We start from the raw sequence: 6,000 nt of genomic DNA, 5'->3' as shown, positions 1-6,000 counted from the left end.
CCTTTCCTGGGCTTATATGCACTTCTCTTTCACAAATTATTTCCTATGTAAGATAATGTGCCCCTGTTGGCTTCCACCAAAAAGGGGTCCTTTCTGTGTGCCTCGGACATGAGGCAAATGGAACCAGGTCCACAGAGTCCTGACAAGAGTGTGGAGAAACTGAAAAGAAAACAAACATGAGAGATAAATATCTCCCAAGAAGGTCTTTCAAAGTTTCATCCTGTCAAACATCTGTAAGAAATAAGGAAAGCAAAGCCCTTTGATTTCTAGAACAGTATTTTTTATCAAAAATGTGGCAGACAGTTTCACTGCTGATACTCTGACAGTTACTATTTTTGAGATTCAGGAATCAGCATTCTCTGGCCGACACAGGTCTCATGTTTTATTAGTGATTCAAAGGTCACTCAATTTTTTTCTTTTTTTTTTTGCCATCTAGACTTTTTTTCCCACATAAACTTAAATCTAGGGACTCTCAAGGATGTTTTGGTGGAATCATGTTGATTCTCAGTGGAATCTGGTTGGTAGTTTGGCTTTCATCCTTATAATTTCCCGAGTGACATAAAACCTAGAAAAGTCAGAGAGATCAAAATTATCATATATAATACTTGGAGGACACCCAGTTCCTCTTTTCCCTTTTCTTTCCCCAACGTTATTTCTTTAGTACTGATCTCATTTTGTGATGTATTTAATTGCCTGACTGATTTCTATAGAAGTTTATTCATTCCTTAATAGGAATCACATCCCATTTTTCACTTTATCCCCAGGACCTACAACAGTACTTGGCACAAATTAAATGCTTAATAAATATTGGTCAATTTATGAAAAAATGACTAAATAATTAGTTGAATGAATAAGACAAAACCACTGGGTTTTTGACTAGGCTTTTATCTGCCATAAATAAGGCCACAGAGTCTACTTTTTGCCACTATTTGAGTATCCAAGAATGAGACAAAGGAGGAGACTCTGAAACACCAGGAAACTTAGCAGTTGAAACTAAGCAGCTTCTGAACATCTGACTCAGAACTCTGAATAGAGATACCAGTTTTCTAGAGCTGTAATGATTGCTTACACTTATTAACTTGAGTGTTACACCACTGAAGAAGACATGCTTACAGGTCTAAAGCTGCAACAGAAAGGGCCAATATTGTTCAATCATGAGCCTATGTTATGATTAGGTTAAAAGCACTGAACTGAATTGTACACCATAAGCCCATTAAGCTATTGCATGCTGCCACCACATTTTTTATTTTTACAAAAAAAAGTTTCATTTTCATTGTTTTTATCACCGTGTCACCAGGGCAAATGATAAGAGAACTCTAGAGATACAATTCAAAATAATTTTAATATCAGCATATCCGATAATCGATTCAAAATCTTTGCATGATACACATTAAACAAATGTTGACTAGAAAGGTTTATAGTATAGTTCCTTATCTAAAGAAACAAAGAATGATTATTTCAATGTGCTACGTTCAATGAGTTATAAAATCGGAATGCCACAGGAACACAAGAAAGAATTCATCCGAGCCTGGGAACAAGGTTAGAGGAGGTCTCCTGAAGAGACTTTAAGGATAATTAGAAATGTAGGTGTCGCCAAGTAAAGGAGGGTGTGTCACTGCAGGCATGGGGACAGGATGAACAAAGACATAGAGTTTAGGATCCAAGTGGTGTAGCCTGGAAACCAGAGCATTTTGGTGCTGCAGAGTCAAAAGCTGGACACATGACAGAATAATAAAGGAAGGGCCATCAAGAAGGGATTCTATGAAGAGAGCTGCTGGGCTATTTTTTTTTAAGATTTTATTTATTCATACAAGAGCTGGGGTGTAGGCCAGAGGTGCAGGGGGTGAGAGGATTCACCAGAGACAGAGTGGGGAGCAGAACAGGATGATCTACTGAAATACACTGGTGAGGGGAGCAGCGGGTGAGACAGGAAAGATCTGCTGCGCCATGTGGGTACCTGCAGGTTGCTTCACAGTGCTGATGCTTAACACCTTGCACCACCAGGGAGCCCCCAGGCTGAGCTATGTTAACCCAAGAACAACTTGACCATATCTGTCATCCAGAAAGTTCTTGTATCTGAGTAAAGCATGGTAACAATGTTGAATGGGACATGAGCCCTGTGCTCCTGGGAAATTAGAATATCAAAATTTCTTTTGTTTTCTGTAAACACTGTCCTACTGCAAACAAGTAAGGCCCACATGACTTAGCTAAGACTCTTAGATGCCTCCCTCATTTCCCAATGACAAGGCCAGACACTGACCTTCCAAATTCCCATTTTTTGCATCATAAATAATTAGATGAACTGTTTTGCTGCTCTGACTAGTCAGAACAAAATGCTTGCTAATCAAATTTTGATTAAGATGTATTCTGGTCCATCATCAGCTTGAAGCGGCATGTAGCCCCTCCTTTACCATCCTTCGTGAGATAGACTGGTCTCAAAACATTCTCTGATGCCCTCCCTGGTGGTGCGGGGGTTAAAGTCTCAGTGCTATCAAGCTATAACCAGCCTCTGTGGCATAAGTTCAATCCCGAGCCAGGAAGCTAACCCACACGGGACAGCAGACCTCTCCTGTCTAGCCTGCTGCTTCCCTCAGCAGTATATTTCATTAGATCCACCTGTTGTGCCTCCCACTCTGTCCCTGGTGAATGCTCTAACACTGCCCATGTCTGGCCTACAACCCAGCTCTTATATGCATAAATAAATAAAATAAATCTTAAAAAAAAATACCTTACAATGGAAAGCAGCCAGAGACAGAAAAAAACTGAAAAGCATAATTTTTCTACAGTGTTTGCTTTTCCAAATGAGTCTGTGCGCATTTTCTTGGCACAGTTCTGTATTTATACAACTAGAAAATGCAGGGGTGGAGAACAGCCAGTTTGGGGCCCTGCAGCCCATCATCAGCGAGTGTGACTGTCCTAAGGCACAGCCTCGTGGCACTAGCAGATATAACTCTGATAGCAACGAGCACTTTCATTGCAACTGAGGCCTGTTTCTAATTATTTTACCTGAGACACAATCCTGAGTGATGGCCACATGATAGACTTAAACATACCAAAAAGCATGATTAACACTAGCCATAGCCCTAGTAACTTTCAGAAGAGAACAGACATCTAAAGAACCAAGATAAAAACTAAAATAATCCCAGAGTGTTTCTTCCAATATTTCTGCTTCACAGTAACCAAAAGTATGATTATCAAAGCTCTTAATTGTCACAAAAAATAATTAAGATAAAACTATTTGTATTCAGATTTATGGTCTTAGTGAATGAAAGTTCTTTGAATGACAAACGTGTAAAATAACTGTTGTTCATCACCACTGGGATTTTATAGAGAGCCTGGAAAGGAATATTTAATGAGGCCCCAGAAAAAAAGAGACGCATTTCTAGCTGTCGTGAATTTCAAATGTGAACAGGTTGAACAATGACTGATTCAGGCTCCATGGATAAGGAACTGGATTCTGATGTGTACCAAATATATCACAGGTAATAGCTGAATTTTTGTTTGCTAATATTTATTGAGCATTTCCCTATGCTAGAGGCACTGAGGAGTTTTACAAGCATTATCATCATCCTTATACAGCTCCGTGAGGTAAATACTATTAGTTTCATATCCATTTCACTGATGAGGAAACTGAAATTTTAAGGTTTGGTTGCTTACTCAATGTGGAACCAGGATTCAAACCCAGAAAACTGGAAGTCAAACATTTTGCTGTGACCTGGTCAACTCTACTGCTACCTGGCTCTTCCTGGAAGAATTCTGTTGAGGAATCAGAAAATTAGACACTGCCTATTGGCTCTTCTTAATCGACAAAGTAACAAATGCACTCAGCGCCAGTTCATTCACCGCCACCGGCAAGGGTCCCACAAAAAAAAAAAAAAAAAATTGCATTGACTTATTCTCTTTCTGTATTTTCTGGCGTAAGAACCTTCGAAAGAAAGATTCTAACAAAGGCGCGCGGACCTCTCCTGCCTCCCGCTGCTCCCCTCAGCATTGTACTTCGGTCCTTCTGCCTGCTCTGCTCCCGCTCTGGCTCTGGTGAATTCTCTCACTCTCCCGTGCTTCTGACTGTACCCAGTGCATGTATAAACAAAACAAACAAACAAACAAACAAACAAATAAATAAATAAATAAATAAATAAAACATGCCTCTATAAAAAAAAAAAAAAGATTCTAACAAAGATGTAAAAAAAAATAGATCTCATGAATTGGCATGCTATTTTAAAATGAACAAAGAAAACTTTTCCCATTGCCATTCCTGAAGGATATTGTAAAGATTTCATAGTATGGCTTAGCGGGTTCTTTATAACCCTACCACAGCCTAGTCTCCTAGTATCATCTCTTCTTACCTACCACTTGTGTCTACACCATCCATATCTATGACTCTCTGGTCATCGTAAGTTATGATCCTGAGTACCTCTGCTTCTTCCTTTTCATTAGGTTGCAAGTCCTTCCTCATCTATCAGGACAAGTCTGATGCCACCTCATCTGTACAGCTTTCCTCAGTTCTCCTGAGCACAATTAATCATTCCTCATTACTATCATGCATTTCTATGAATATTACAATTATTGCTGTTATTTGTTCTATTTTTTCCGTTGTCTGTTGTCCCAAAGCTTGTCAGTAAATATTGACAATATTGAATATTGTGAGCCTTGCAACAGAAAATTCTGATAGCGATTGCTACTCTCTACATCTCAAGTTCCCTCTGCCAACATGTGCCTTTCTATTTTTTATACTTAGGAAATAGAGTCTTATATTCACATGATAAAAGATGCCCTTTTTCCCTATTCCAGGTCCAACCAATCAACCATCTTTTGAAATCCATTTATTTTGCAACTTCTGGAAAATAAATATAATGAAAACTCTCAACATTTATTTAATAGAAGTGCAGAAAAATTAAATGGTCAGGAAGAAATATTTAAAGAGCAAATGAAGAATTTTTCCAAATTAAATGTTAAAATTCATATTAATTTACATTTGGTCTTTGACATTCTAATATTATTTTAATCACTCAGATTTTAATACAATATGATCTGTTGCAAATAACCTGCTGGAGATTTAGTTTCCACTACTATAAATGGGATTCATGGAAACGATTTCAAAGTTTCCCTTTTAAGAATAAATAATATTTATCTTTGAAAAACACCAGATTCAAAAACACAGGGCACTCAATAATTATTTATTAATTTATTTTATAAAATTTATTAAAATAATCAAGAATTTTCATATCACAATCCTACTTTCCTGATACATTTTCTCCCCAGATCATCTCTTCCTTTGGCAAAGTCGTCTGAAAATAAAGAAGACATGTTGGAATGCATCTTCTTTATCACTAGTACTACTACTATCTCTAGATAAAGGTTATACTATTTTCAAAAAGAAGATAGCACTTTAATGAAAATATGAGAAAAATGGGACATTTTGCCTATCAAATGGTAACAATACCTACATGATTTTTTAATGTATATTTTTAAACCAAATTCATTTTTGTATAGTTTGCTTTCTCCTCTCAGGTGTAGTCCCCATAAAATCCCCACCCCCAAGTCACCCGTGAACTGTCACTGTTGTCTTTTGTGCTCTTCCCTCCCCTGTTTTAATCCCTCTCCCTCCCACTCCCCTGCTGAATGTCTTCAATTTAGAGTTGCCTGCTAATTTTGTCTTTTTTTTTAAAGGAAAATTATTTTGTAGTCATTTGAAATGTCTTCAGCCTGTTTTATTTTTGAAGAATATAAGAAAAATGTATGAAAATAAAAAAAGATTAACTCTATGAACTGTGCACTTACCTTAATGTTTCCAAGCTCCACCTTGATTTGCACTAAACCACCAAAATACTAACAGATGCATGTCTTATAGCACCACCTAGTGTTCAAGGATGATTAATGCAAGTTGTTCTACTAGGAAGATAGTATAGAGAGATTTCATGAACCACTGTTTTTAATAGCCATGAATGCCTGCAATATTAGATCAGAAGTCTTTTGCTCTGTTCACATCATGTTTTTGTA

Source organism: Talpa occidentalis, unplaced genomic scaffold, assembly GCF_014898055.3.
Source record: "Talpa occidentalis isolate TD23 unplaced genomic scaffold, MPIMG_talOcc4v2.1, whole genome shotgun sequence".
In the NCBI taxonomy this organism is placed as follows: Eukaryota; Metazoa; Chordata; class Mammalia; order Eulipotyphla; family Talpidae; genus Talpa; species Talpa occidentalis.
Note: the sequence above shows the minus strand (reverse complement) of the source record.